The 15418-nt window shown below is 42.6% G+C and overlaps 1 protein-coding gene across 4 annotated transcripts in view; it reads left to right on the top strand.

Annotated features, from left to right (window-relative positions):
- Nucleotides 1-15418, top strand: part of LOC131422340 (rab5 GDP/GTP exchange factor) — a 92751-nt gene that overhangs the window by 14068 nt on the left and 63265 nt on the right. Inside the window, exon 1 of one of the 4 annotated variants that reach the window (XM_058569493.1) lies at nucleotides 12242-12332. The exons of 2 other annotated variants lie outside the window; for them this stretch is intronic. The gene's annotated coding sequence lies outside the window, so the exon portion shown is untranslated. Of the gene's footprint in view, nucleotides 1-12241; nucleotides 12333-15418 lie in introns of those variants that run through there. One more of the 4 variants, XM_058569494.1, reaches the window with a different exon arrangement.

Below are 15418 nucleotides of genomic sequence, written 5' to 3'. Positions count from 1 at the left end.
CGTTGAGGAATCCCCTCTGTAGTCACCTGCAGGAATATTCCACCACTTCCATAGGCTGAGCCTTTAGCCCAGAGGATTCCACTAGGGTGGGGTTTATCACTTGACTTCGAACCCCTGTCAGTGCTGTTCCCTGCTGGGGTGGCATCCTGACCCAGCACCCGTTTATGGCAGCAGCACCCCTAAGACAGCCTGGATTTGTGGATTGAGATCCAGAGTCAGAATTCCCAGATAGTCTAACAAAGGTATCTGTATTATAACGGACAAGAAAGTGATGTTTCTTAGGTGGAAGGCTTTCCATATACTCAACTGTGCCCCAGGATTTCTAGGTTTATAGGCAGTACTAGCCATTTGTTCATGACCCTCGACTTCCTCACTTGACCATTCTATCTTTTTTAAGAAGTAGCTTCATCTGATCCCTTGCTAAGGACCCAGCATTCCAATAGCTGAAAACTCTGTACATCTTTTTTCCTATCCTGGTCTTACACCACCAAGACACACTTCAACACTTTAGTAGGAGTCACAAAAAGGCGAGAGCACGGGCAGCCTCTGTCCCTTGTTTCTACATGTTCATGATTGGCTGAGGCCAGCAACCCTTGTGGGTGTGAGAGTTGCAATATAATCAACAGATTGAAGGTCTAGAGGCACCATTTGAAAGAACCCCTTCAGGGATGTCTGTCCACTGCAGCCTGGAGCAGTCAAGGTGAACCTGGGAGCTTGGTCCACACAGTGAGGGTGGGCCATGTTTTTCAAATATTTTGGCTTCAGAGGTGCTCTGTTTTGTATGCAAGACCCCAAGAGGCCAGCGGAGGAGTTCCAGCTCTGGTTGTAGCTGACTGAGAGAAGCCGCTGCAAGCTGCAGGTAGGTCCCCATGTGCAGCAGAGGCCCACCAAAACCCAGAGCTTCCCAGAGTGGACACGAAAGGGACTGTGTCCTCTAACAACGGCTGGCTAGTGTGCCAGGAAGAAACTGAACTCGGGTGCTCCTTCTCCACCCTGTTGCCATCCATGTACCTTTACACCTCACCCATTCAAAATGGAAAATAACATAGAGAGACTTCTTGGGACCTTACATCTGACATATCGATCTGTACGGTCTCCTTGGGTGATCTTCCCTGAATTGCATTTAGAGTCATTTGTATTAGGAGAAAAAAAACCACAAAGTAATTTGAACAGTTTATATCCTTAATATAAATAACTATTAATTATAGGGTTGGAGTAATGGGAGATTGGCTAATAAAGAGTAGCAATAACCATAAAGAATACAGGAATAGTAGATATAAGAAGCAACCACTGCCCTTAGGGCTGAGATAAAGGGTACAAGGAAGAGCCCTCGCCCCTCCCCCCAGAGCTGATATCCAGACATTTTTGGAGAGGACATGGTCATGGTTCACTGAATGGCAAAGAAGTCACTGGGGTGCTGTGCTGTTGGAATTTGCTGGAAATCCACCCTCTAATGTGCTGGGACAATCTGTTCATGGGAAGGTGTCTTGCACTCCACTAAAAAACCAGGCGAGGGGAGTGCTGGGGAAAGCTGCTGGCCTTTCTGTGCTGTTGACTACCATGCACTACAGGAGCTGGGTGCTGGAGAAGTTATATGTGCTGTGAGCAAGCACACCAGAACCAGAAAGGAAAATATCTTTTCTCTTGCAGTGTCTCACCAATATCCTCTACTAATAAAGCTTAATATCATGTTAATTGGTAAAGGAAAAAATATATAAAGGTCCCAACCCAGTTTTTGCAGAGGCAACAGAGGATGAATATGGAACTAAGAGGCAATAACTGGCACGTCATCTATGTGTTAATGACTCCCAAATTTATACTCCTGCCCAGGCCTCTCTCCTCAACCTTGAATTATACACCCAATAACCTCCTAAATATTGATACTTCAATATCTATTAGCCACCTCAGATTTAATACTTCTAAATGGAATTCTTTATTTCCCCTCCCTACCGCAAACATCTTCCTCATGCCATTTTTTCTATCTCAGGAAATGGCGCCACCATCCACCCAGTCAACAAAAACCTGAGAATCATCTTTGACTCCCCTCCTTACCTCACCTTTGACTTGCAATCCATCACCAAATACTTGAATCCATCTTCAAGATGTATCTTGAAAACATGCACAAATTCACTTGTCTGAATCACCATCATCTTTCACCCTGCGTTACTACAAAGGCCTCTTGGCTTAATTTGGCCCTTGATTACCCTCTCTAATCTGTTCTCCAGAATAGTCTTCTGAAAGAGTTGATTAGGTCCTGCTACATGCCTACTTAAAACCCTTTGCTTTTAGAATGAAGTTGAGAAGGCTTACCATGTTTGATCTGGCTCCTGCCCACCTCTCCAGCCTCATCAAACCACCCTACTCCTTGTTTCCCATCCTCCACCCTGGCCTTCTTTCAGCTCCTACCTCAAGTTTCTGTGATTGACTTCCCTCTGCCTGGAATGCCCTTCCGACACCCTTCTCACACATGGCTGGCTCATTTTCATATTTTATGTTCCAGCTCGAATGTGACATACTCAGTGACACCTTCTCTAACCATGCCGTCTATAGCATACTCCCATTACTGTCTATCACATTACCCTATTTATTTCCTTTTTTGCATTTTTTACTGATATTATCTTGTTTGTTATGTCTCTATTTCCCTTCACATAAGCTCCCTGAGGGCAGAGATTTTGCCTCTATTGTCCACAACTATATCCCAATGCTTAGAACAGTGCCTGGAAAAGAGGTGCTCAGTTAAGATCCGTGAAATGATCTGTCTGGTATATGGACAGGAGACCTCTCAGAGTGTCTTAGTATTACCTTGCACTGTGTTAAAGTCAATGGAAAACTACAACAACCCAGTCCAGGCAGAATAACTGATGGCCCAGACCCTTCCTTCACGAATGAAAGTTTGGGTCACCCCATCAGGTGAAGAGATTAAGTATGATTTAAGGAGATGCATATGGGTGCCAAGTTGACAATGGGTGGAGTTGTGGTGGTTAATTTTATGGTGGTTAATTTTAATTCCTGCGCCACATAATGACATCTCAGTCAACTTGTTGGGGCCACAGTGCCCAGATATTTGGTCAAACATTATTCTAGATGTTTCTGTAAGGATGTTTTGGGGTGAGATTTACATTCAAATTAGTGGACTTTGAGTAAAGCAGATTGCCCTCCATAATGTGGGTGGACATCATCCAATCAGTTGAAGGCCTGAATAGAATGAAAGGCTGACTTCCTCCAAGCACAAGGGAATTCCGACAGCAGGCTGCCTTCAGACTTCATCTGCAACATTGCCTTTTCCTGATTCATCAGCAGACTGCCTTTCGACTTGAACTGCAACTCTTTCCTGAGCCTCCAGCCTGCTGGCGTCCCCTTTCAGATTTTGGACTCACCAAGCCTCAACAATCACGTGACCCAATTCCTTAAAATAATTCTCTTCCTAAATATACTATAATATCTATCTATCCCAGGATGTGTATATATCTATCTCTATATACAGTCATGTGCCACATAACATTTCAGTTAATGACAGACAGCATATATGATGATGGTCCCATAAGACTAGTACCATATTGCTTAGGTGTGTAGTAGGCAATACCATCTAGGTTTGTGTAAGTACACTCTATGCTTGCACAGTGACAAAATTGCCTAATGATGCATATCTCAGAACGTATCCCCAATGTTAAGCAATGCATGACTGTATTGAAAGAGGTTTATACACATCCTAGAATACATATCTATAATGAAGTCCAAAGGTAGCATACCACATATTATGCCATCTTATTATTCTCATTTAACACTATCTTTTGGAGATGTGTCCATTTCAGTACATATAGAGCTACCCGTTCCCCTTTCTAAATTGTTTTTTTTTTTTTTTTTTTGGTGAGGAAGATTAGCCCTAACATCAATTGCCAATCCTCCTCTTTTTGCTGAGGAAGATTGACCCTGGGCTAACACCTGTGCCCATCTTCCTTTACTTTATATGGGATGCTGCCACAGCATGGCTCGGCAAGCAGTGCATCAGTCCATGCCCAGGATCCGAACCTGTGAACCCCGGGCCGCCAAAGTGGAGCACACAAACTTAACCACTACGCCACCAGGCTGGCCCCTCTGCCTTTTAAAATTTGATAGTATTCCATTAAAAGTATGTTCCATGAAAGAACTTTTAAAAATAATTTCTGCTGCCTTTTGATAAACATGTGCTTCTAACTATTTATCAACAGATTAATGAGCCTTTCCCACACAGGCAAACACAGCTTTCTCATTCTTGATATGATAAAGACTACTTGGAAACTTAAGAAAAAGTGCAAGATGGAGGTCTTGGGTTTAGCTTGTTGATTCTATAATGTTTACAGATTTGGGTCATGGTTGCCCACAATATGGTTTCAGCAAGAGAGAATGTACTCCTTTGCTCATCTACACAATCTGTTTTCCCTGATTTTTGCTCCTACAGAGAGTGGCTTAAATTACGTGCTTCCTAAACTGCTCCTCACTTGGGAACCTTGTAATCTGATAAGCCCTTCTGCTGTAACTATTTGATCATCTCCTTGAGTCTGTCGCTCAGACTTTCCCCTGGGTTGCCTCATTCTTAGGCAGTCTTTATCCACTGGGGCAGAGATGGCCTTTGCCAACTAGGATTACACTGCCTTTAGCAAAATCAGAGAAGAATGAGAGAGAGTCCCTTTCTTGAAAGCCAGAGAAGTCTTAGGAAGGACTTATGGGCAATCCTGATGCCCTCATTGTGGCCAGGGGAATGGCAGAGCTCACATGCCTGCTCTTGGAACCAAGGGATAGCATCATCAATGGCTGAGCTATGTGGACTAATAATGAGGGTGGTGTGGTTCCCCACAGAGAAGCTAGTTAGACCAAAAAACACACATCCTCTACTAGTTTTATAAAACTGTATGCTCTTTCTCTGTTCTAAGAGGGACTTCTGTTTTCACTGGCAAATGTTAGTCATGGCCACATTATGTGAGTTTAGCATAGATCCCTAGCTGTTGATGGTTTCTTCAAGTCTTGCATTGTGCAAAAATAAGAAAAAAAATGATTTCCCCTGTGGATGAAGTAAAAAAGGAGAGGGTCAATTTTAACTCCTTTTCTCTTTATTTATTAAATGGTTTGATACTAGTTTTTGATGAACTGAAACATGCCCTATCATATAGCAAGTAGAAAAAGTAATTCTCCTCTATGGGAATGATGTGATTTTACTATCACAAACCAAGTAAGTCTCATCAAGAAATATTTGTTTCTTTAATATGATTGTTGCTAGAAATAATGGCTCAATATTATATAAAGTTAAAATTCCTGTCCTAGGCACACATTATTAAAATTTGAAATGATGGGATAATTTGAGTATCAAAACAAATAATTATAGCAATGGGTTATAACCTACTGAATAAGAATCTACAAATTCATGTCGATACAAATAAATAAATAATTACATAAAAGAGGTAGAAAGGAAAGTTCTTTTTTTTTTTTAACATGTCCCCCCCCCCCCCCCCGCCAAGCCCCAGTAGATAGTTCTATGTCATAGCTGCACAGCCTTCTAGTTGCTGTATGTGGGACGCGGCCTCAGCATGGCTGGAGAAGCGGTGCGTCGGTGTGCGCCCGGGAAACCGAACCCGGGCCGTCAGCAGCGGAGCGCGCACACCCAACCGCTAAGTCACGGGGCTGGCCAGGAAAGTTCTTAATTAGAGTAAGATGTCCACTAATAAATATAGAAGGAATGATGGGGTTAGAAAATCTCCAGTTAGCAACCATCAGAATTATAACTAATTTAGGCAAGAATCATCAATGGATTCTAAAACTGATGGATGAAATTTTGAAGAAAAACAGGATATTTACATAGTCTCAAAGTATTTCCCTACAAATTAATAATTAATTACAAAAGTAAACATGTAACTTCACAGTGAAGACATCTGAAAGACTCCACCTTAATTATGTAACCAAAGCCAACATTAGCCAAAATGGGACAAACTAACATCGTGTGCACCACCTATCTTAATGCCCTGAGAAGGACACATTATGTGATTTTTCGGCCAAAAATGAATAACCTGAATTTAATCATGAGAAAACATCAGACAAACCCAAATTGAATGACATCCTTTAGAATAACTGTCTTATAATTTTCAAAAATGTCAAGATCATGAAAGCCAAATTAAAATGAAAGAACTATTCCAGCTTAAAGAAGACTAAAGAGACATGACAAATGATCCTGGGTTAAATTTGGGACCAGGAAAAAGAATAGTCTATAAAGGACATTCTTGGGACAATTGTTGAAAATTGAATAAAGGCTGTAGATTAAATAATAGGATTTTATCAATGTTAATTTTTTCTGATTTTGATAATTTTGCTTTGGTTTTTAAAGAGAATATCTTTATTCTTAGGAAACACACACTGAAAGATGTAGGAGTGAAGAAGTATGATGTCTGCAACTTAGTCTCAAATTCTTCAGGAAAAAAAATGTGATTGTGTGTGTGTGTGTGTGTGTGTGTGTTTGAGTGTGTGTGCAGAGGGAGAGAGATTGAGCAAATGATAAAGAAAATGGGGCAAATCTACAAATTCAAGAAGCTCAAAGAACTCCAAGTAAGATAAATGCAAAGAGACCCTCACCAAGACACATTACAGAAGGAAAACTCAACAAAAATGTGGAAATTAAAAACATGCTCTTAAACAACCAATGGTCAAAGAATAAATCACAAGAGAAATTAGAAAACTTTGAGACAAATGAAAATGAGAACACAACATACAAAACCTATGGCATGTGTGACGGCAGTGCTCAGAGGGAAATTTATAGCTATAAACATCTGCATTAAAAAAGAACAAAGATCTCAAATCAATAACCTAACTATACACCTTAAAGGAACTAGAAAAAGAAAAGCAAACTGAACCAAAGCTAGCAGACAGCAGGAAATAAAGATTAGAGTGGAGATAAATGAAGTAGAGAATAGGAAAATGAGAATATAGAAAATAAACAAAACCAAAACTTGGTTTTTAAAAAGAACAGCAAAATTGACAAATCTTTAGCTAGACTGACTAAGAAAGAGGAGAAGACTCAATTGGTAAAATCAGAAATGAAAGAGGGGGGCCGGCCCCGTGGCTTAGTGGTTAAGTGCACGCGCTCTGCTGCTGGCAGCCCGGGTTCGGATCCCGGGGGCGCACCGCTTCGCTGGCTATGCTAGGGGCGCGTCCCACATACAGCAACTGGAAGGATGTGCAGCTATGACATACAACTACCTACTGGGGCTTTGGGGGGAAAAAATAAATAAATAAAATCTTTAAAAAAAAAAAAGAAATGAAAGAGGGGGCCGGCCCCATGGCTTAGCGGTTAAGTGCGCGCACTCCGCTACTGGCGGCCCCGGTTCGGATCCCGGGCGTGCACTGACACACTGCTTCTCCCGCCATGCTGAGGCCGCACATACAGCAACTGGAAGGATGTGCACCTATGACATACAACTATCTACTGGGGCTTTGGGGGAAAAGAGGAGGAGGATTGGCTATAGATGTTAGCTCAGAGCCGGTCTTCCTCAGCAAAAAGAGGAGGATTAGCATGGATGTTAGCTCAGGGCTGACCTTCCTCACAAAAAAAAAAAAAAAAAAAAAAAGAAATGAAAGAGGGGACATTACTACTGACTTTACATAAATTAAAAGGATTATAAGAGAATATGAACATATGTACACCAACAAATTGATAACCAAATGAGATGGACTAATTCCTAGAAACATTCAAACAAATCTGAATCACAAAGAAATAGAAAGCCTGTATAGATTTATAATTAGTGAGCAGATTGAATCAGTAATGAAAACCTCCCAACAAAGAAAAGCCCTGGACTTGATGGCTTCACTCTGGTGAATTCTACCAAACATTTAAAGAAGAACTAATACCAATCCCTCTCAAACTCTTCCAAAAAATTGAAAGTGGAGAGACTGCTATCTCATTCTATGAGGCCAGCATTGCCATGATCCCGAGCCAGACAAAGACACTACAAGAAAATAAAACTACAGACCAATATCTCTTATGAACATTGATAGAAAAATCCTCAACAAAATACTAACAAATTGAATTCAACAGCATATTAAAAGGATTAAATACTGTGACCAAGTGGGATATATTCTTGGAATACAAGGATAGTTCAATGTAAGAAAATTGATCAATTTTATACACTATATAAGAGAATAAAGGGGAAAAAAAATTACCTAATCTTCTCAATCGATGCAGAAAAAGCTTGTGACACAATTCAACACCCTTTCATGATAAAAACACTCAACAAATTGGGAATAGAAGTAACTACCTCAATATAAGAAAGCCATGTATGAAAACCCACAGCTAACATTATACTCAATGGTGAAAGACTAAAAGCTTTTTCACTAAGATCAGGAACAAGATAAGGATGACCTTTTTTGCCAATTCTATTCAACATAGTATTGGAAGCTCTAGCCAGAGCAACCAGGCAAAAAAAAGAAAAGGCATCCATGTCGGAAAGGAAGAAGTAGAATTAACTCTGTTCAAAGATGATATGATCACATATGTAGAAAATCCTAAGGATTCCACAAAAAACCTGTTAGAACTGATAAACGAATCGAGCAATGTAGTAGTACAAAATCAATGCACAGAAATCAATTGCACTTCTATACACTAACAATGAATAATCCAAAAAGGAAATTAAAAAAACAATTCTATTTACTATAGCATCAAAAAGAATAAAATACTTAGGAATTAATCAAGGAGGTGAGACTTATACACTGAAAACTACAAAGCATTGCTGAAATAAATTAAAGACATAAATAAATGGAAAGACATCTCATGTAAATTGGGTTGTTTGTTGTTGAGTTTTAGGAGTTTTCTACATATTCTGGATAACAATCCTTATCAGATAGGTGATTTGCAAATATTTTCCCCTATTCTGTGAGTTGCCTTTGTACTCTGTTGATTGTTGCCTTTGATACACAAAGTTTTTAATTTTGATAAGGCCAATTTGTCTGTTTTTCTTTTTTTACCTGTGCCGTTAGTGCCATATCTAAGAAATTATTGCCAAATCCAGTGTCATGAAGCTTTCCCCCTGTGTTTCCTTCTAAATTTTATCTATTACATTTAGGTCTTTGATCAATTTGAGTTAATTTTTGTATATGGTGTTAGGTAAGGGTCCAACTTCATTCCTTTGCATGTAAATTTCTGTTATGTATATTTTACAACAATAAAAAAATAAAAATAAGTTTAAAAAACTGTCATACCCTTTCATGACAAAAATACCTAGTAAACTAAGAATAGCAAGGAACTTTCTCAACTTGATAAAGGCCATACATGAAAAACCCACAGGTAACATCATACTCAATGGCGAAAGACTGAAAGTTTTTCCACTAAGATCAGAAACGAGACAAGGATGCCTACTTTTTTGTGTGTGTGTGTGAGGAAGATTAGCCCTGAGCTAACATCTGTTGCTAATCCTCCTTTTTTTTTGTTGAGGAAGATTGGCCCTGGACTAACCTTCCTCTACTTTATATGGGATGCCACCACAGCATGGCTTGATGAGCCGTGTGTAGGTCTGCACCCAGGATCCAAACCAGCGCACCCCGGGCTGCCGAAGCAGGGTGCGTGAACTTAACCACTACACCACCGGCCAGCCCTGTGGATGCCCACTTTTGCCACTTCTATTAATATGTTTTCATTTCTTTTGGGTAGATTCATCTTATCTAATCTTTCTGCAGAATCTGACTCTTCCAATCAATCCCTTGGCTTTCTCTTTCTCCTCTTAGCTTCCACATTACTCCTCTTTTTTAGTTTTCCTCTTGCTTCTACTTTTTTTTCACTCTTCTTTGCTGGCTCTTTTTCTTCTTTTTTTTTTGTGAAGAAGATCAGCCCTGTGCTAACATCTGCCAATCCGCCTCTTTTTTTTTTTTTTTTTTTTTTGCTGAGGAAGACTGGCCCTGGGCTAACATCCGTGCCCATCTTCCTCCACTTTATATGGGATGCCGCCACAGCATGGCTTGCCAAGCAGTGCCTCAGTGCGCGCCCGGATCCGGACCAGCAAACCAGCGGCCGACCCAGCAAAGCCTGCGCCCCTAACCGCTTGCGCCACCGGGCCAGCCCCTGCTGGCTTTTTCTTTTGATCCACTCCAGGATTCATTCTTAGTCCTCCTTTATCTTCACTTTTTCCAATGGGACTAATTTTTATAAATTAATATGTAAGGATAAAAAGTTGAAATAAAGAATAATACAATGAATATCCATATACCTATCATCCAACTCAAGAACTAAAACATTACCTGCTAAGTTAAATATATCTTCAGTGCCCTTTTCCAGTAGCCTCCACACCCCTTTCTCCCAGAGGGAGAAGGCGTGTGGTAGTTTGTCCCATTAATGGCCCCAATGAGTCAGACCTTTTAGTGTCTTCGCTTTTGCTATGCTAGTCCCCTCCCACATTGACTTTGGAGTTAGCCCCTTACTTGCTTTGCCCAATTACCTTTTGAGCTCTTCTACTTCCCCTAATTCACTCTGGTACAGCTATACAGGTTGGAGGTGTGAAGAGGGCCTTTGTACTTGCTGTTCCCTGTGCCTAGAACCCCCTAGCCCAAATATTTGCATAGCAGCATAGCTAGCTTCCTCACCCTTTGTTCAAGTCACTTTTTCAGCCAGGGCTTTCCTGTCCAACTGCAAACTTCTTGGTTTCACTTTCTATCCCTCTTCCCTGCATTATTTGTCTGCATAGCAATTGTCACCATCTCATGTACTACTATCAATAATCTTTTGTTTGTTTATTGGCTGCTCCACCTCTTTCCTAGAATGTAAGCTTCTCAGCACTGGTACTTTTGTTTTATTCTGTGGTATCCTCAGCCTAGCACACATTAGGTACTGTAGGGGAGGGAAAATAATTTTCTCTCTAACTTTCTGAGTTCTTGGCTGAGATCCCTGTAATAAAGGACAGATTAACAAGAGCAAAACAAACAGAAATTTATTAACATGTATACCTCATATATACATAGGAGATACCGAGGGAAAAGGCTTAGAATGCCAACTTTACCATATTCGGGTAAAGACAAAAGAAGAAAGGTGTGTGTGTGGTGGTGGGGGGAGACCAGTTATGGAAGATGACCAGGGAAAGAAAAGTGAACCAAGCTTAAGGGTTGTTGTGCCAACTTAAGTCTGTGTCTTTTCCATTGACAAGTCTCTTGTGATTGAGGGTCATCCTTCTCTTCCAAGTGGAGAGGGAGACACCTTTACAAATGAGATTTCCTTTATAAAGTAAATTTCCCTTAGAAAAGGGTAACTTCTTGTTTGTTTTCAGAGCTTCTCTTGTGTCTACTTTCTCAAAACAATCCTTATGCCAAAGAGGCATATTTTGGGGTGGCATATTCTGCTACCCTTCAGCGTTTAGGAAGAATCTGAGGAACGAATCAGTCTCCATTTTGCAAATAGTCAACAAAGACCGAGAAATCAGGCAACCTGTCCAAGATCATAGAGGCAGCATTAAGCAAAGCCGGGATTCCTATCCAGGTCCACCTCCCACAGTATAGTATTTTCTTTCTTTTTTCCTGTTGTGGCTGCACTTGATGCCATAGATGGCATCCAGGATACAGAGGCAGCTGCTGTTTCCAACATTCCTGAAATGGGAATCACGAGAACTGGATTCCATTTATTACTCGACCATTAATACTGCGTGACACGGCTAACATTTAACTTCTGGGTCTTGGTTTTGCTCAGCTGTAAACACGGCTTCTGAATCAACCAATCTCTTTAAGGTTCTTTAACTCGAACACCTTTAAAATCCCAAGACCCATGAAGGGATGGGACTCAGTTTTTCAGGCGGCCTCATTCCCTACGGGCTGGCAACCGTCTACTGGCCCAGCGACTCCTCTCCTGCAGCCTCGGCGGCCTGCGCCTCCCATTCCACGCTGCTACAGCGGCCGAGGGTCAGGCGGCACCCAAGGGGCAGTGTCGCCCTCCGGCTACCGCGAGTCGGAACCCGGAAGCAGGGACTGAGTTAAAGACAAGGAACCACCGGCATCGCGGCTGGCTCCCGAACGCTCCAAGCCACCGCCCCACGGCTGGCCTGGAGGCCGCCTCCTTTCCCTTGCCCCCTGGCATCGTCAGTGCTGTCATTCACGTCAGCCTCGGCCTCTCCCCACCCAGCGCAGCTCTCCCCCGGAGCCCGCAACAGTAATCTCCCACGGACAGCCGCGGGCCTCGGAAGTGACGTCTGTGCGTGCGTGACGTGCGCTCGCGGCGCCAGGGGCGGGGCGTGAGAGGGGGAGGGCCGGCGTGAGGGCGGGTTGTGGACTCCCAGAGCCGGGACCTACTCTAGCGCCGAGGGGAGAGCGGCGGTCCCGACGCCGGTGGAGCCGCGGACGAGGTATGGAGCAGACGAACAGGGGTCGAGGGCAGCGCGGTTCTCGGCTCCGGGCAGCGGGAGGCGGCGCCGTCCCGGCGGGGGTTGCTGGGTCATCCGTCCGTGCCGTCCAGCCGGCCGGGGCCGTTTCGCTTCAGTGCCTCCTGCCGCCCTCCGTCCCAACCCCGCGCCCCCAGCGCGGCCCTGGCCGGCTCAGGCCGTCGCCCGCTCCCTTAAGTCTCTTAGTGCTCAGCCTCCGGGTTTCGGGCGCTCGTCGCCGAGTTCTCCACGGCCCGGCCCAACACCGACGGACAGACGCTTATCATTTCCTGGCCGCCTCCTGTCACCCGTCCACCCCCCGCGGGATGGCCTCCTTCTGGCCGGCTCCCTCACTGTCCAGTCTGCGGAGTCCGAAGGGACACCTGTGGTGGCGGCCGGTCGGGTCGTGCCCTGGGCCCCTCGGGATCGGTCTGGATTGGAGGCTCGGACCCAGATCGCAGCCCGGCCTTGGCAGGGGCGCCGTGACTTCACGAACCCGCGTCGGTCTTGGGCAGGGTGCTGTCTTTCGTGGCGCGGGGACTTGAAGACTCGTCCTAACTTTCGCCCGTGGCTTAGGGCGAAGTTGTGGGCCTAGGGTTAGGAGCAGAGTTCCTTGCTTCCTAGCCGTCTTGGAGGAGAACAGAGATGATGTCCGTCACGGAAGTTTAGTAGAGAGGGAGGAAGGACTCAGCTGTTTTGGAGAGTAGGTCATAGACAGCTGGTGGTGTCTCAGCGCTGGTGACCAAGCCCTGTGGCTGGGAAGCGTGTCAGTTGGCGCTGGTGGGCTGTGTTGCCCTTGAGATAAGATGTGAAAATTGGCCAGGACGAGTTTAGAGCATCACCTGGGGAGTAGGTTTTGGATCTCAAGAGTTGGGTGTTTTCTGTAAACCTAAAACTGCTAAAAAAAAAAAGAAAAAGTATTAATTAAAATAGTTGCACCAAGAAAGCTTGCTGAGAGTGCAAGAAGATTTGATTATATTATTCGTGTATTTAATGATAATGTTAACTTTTAAAGAGTTACTGGTTCTTATTCGGACATGAAGAAGTGTTCAGGATTTGAATTTTTACTGACCTTCGAAGCAATCATGCTTCTTCTCTCTAGAAGTTAGCCACTTTAGGAGAGAGAGAGGGACAGCAAAGATACTTTCAATACAATGTGGTTAAGTAGTGTGAGCAAGGGTAGAGCACTGAGGGAGGTCACTTAGGGTGTCCCTCTCAAAGAATACTTTCTGGAAGTGTCTTGAAGGATGAGTGACATTCAGATTAACAAGGTGGTGGGAATTTTAGCAGTAGGTGGGAATGTGGGAGTGGGGCTACTGAAGGAGAAGGGGCCAGTAACTACCAGGAGATGGTTTTTGAAAAGTGAAAGAGTGCAGTGCAGAGGCCAGTGGCAGATAGGGGCAGACAGGCAGGAGCTTGGACTTTTATCTGATGATGACAGAACTAGGGAGGGGTTTTAAGGAGGGTCGTTGTGTAGTTCAAATGGAATTGTAGTTAAAGTGGAATTTTATGTAGATCTTACACACAGGCTGTGTGTCACACGTGACTGATGAGGACTGTGCCCAATATAGTGCTTGATTATGTGCTATCTTGTATTTTAATCTTTTCTGCTCATTAAATGTTGGAATTGAATTGTATACTCATTTGCTAATTGTTTCTTTGTGTGTGAGTGTCTGACCCTGCTAATTTGTAAGCGTCTATAAACAGGAATTCTGCTTTTATCTCTGCATTCTCAGTCCAAGTTGGGCATTCACAAATGTTCCATGAGTACTTGTTGACTTAATGAGAATTCATTGACTTCTGATATTGGTTTTCAGTGAAAAAAAAATTGATCAGTGCTTAACATATTTTAATATCAACATATAGAAGGACTAAGATCCTATTTCATGTATTTGTGTCAGTCTTTGGCTAAAGACACAGAATTGAAATCCTGACAGAATGGGTTTAATTTTTGGCACGTGTGTTTATGCTGGTTGCAAAGTTAACATCTCTAACAGAGATGACCCATCCCTAAAATGCAGGGGAAACCTGTGTAACATAACACCTGTCTATTCTGTGACTCAGAATAGAGATGCTGTTAAGTGGCTTCTTAACCCATCAATAAAGTTATAACACTAATAACAAGAGTTTCACAGTAGAGGCCAAACATTTTGAAAATCTTATTAAATGCTCATTTCTATCATAAAGCGTTGTAGAAACATTATGTATATTGTTTGATATGACTGAAATGTCTTAAAATAATCTAGACTATTGTTGAATAAACACTTAGGAGAAACAACAGTAGACTTATCTTTATCCCACTTAATATTATGTAACTCATATTTTATCTGTTTGATATTTGGATAAAGCTCCTAAAATGCTTTAAGAAAGGCTCTACTTTTATGGTGCTGCTTTCAAGTTACCCTGTGATATTCCTGTTGTTGATGAAGTTACTGTTGGTGGGTTAGGAAGTGTAATTTTTATTGGATAGTAGAACATTTTTTCATGTTTCTCATAGCATAGCTCACTTGTTTATGGTCACTAAGAGGGTGAAGCACTGTAATTGTAATCAATTAATTTGATAAATATGTAGTTAAAAGTCAGAAGTTATTATCAGAATGATAAGTATGAACTTATGAATGGGTAAAATTTTATGCACTAAGAGAATCTTAAGTTTTTTGTTTTCCTCAAATCACAGCAAGGAGATTGGTGAAATCCCTGAAGTAGGAATGTAGCAAGAGCCTTTGGGGCTTTAAATTCTGTGCTGTCTCACCTTAAGGAATGGTTGGCAGCATCCTCTGTACCAGGCACAGGGCAACTCAGAAGGAGTTGTACAAAAATCTTCTAAATCGTTTTTGAAGCTAGTCTTTTTAGTTCCCATTGGGAATAAATACTCAATTGTAATTGCATTTATGGTGATTTGGTCTGTATTTTAAAACTAAAAATGACTTTTTGGGGAGTTTTACATAGGGATATATTTACAGTTTTCTGTGAGTTCCAAAGTTCAAAATACATAATGAGGGGCTGGCCCGGTGGCGTAGTGGTTAAGTGCCTGTGCTCCGCTCCAGTGGCCCGGGGTTCGCAGGTTCAGA

This window comes from Diceros bicornis, chromosome 26 (genome assembly GCF_020826845.1).
Source record: "Diceros bicornis minor isolate mBicDic1 chromosome 26, mDicBic1.mat.cur, whole genome shotgun sequence".
NCBI classification, from domain to species: Eukaryota; Metazoa; Chordata; class Mammalia; order Perissodactyla; family Rhinocerotidae; genus Diceros; species Diceros bicornis.
Note: the sequence above shows the minus strand (reverse complement) of the source record. Positions and strands in the feature narration are given on the sequence as shown.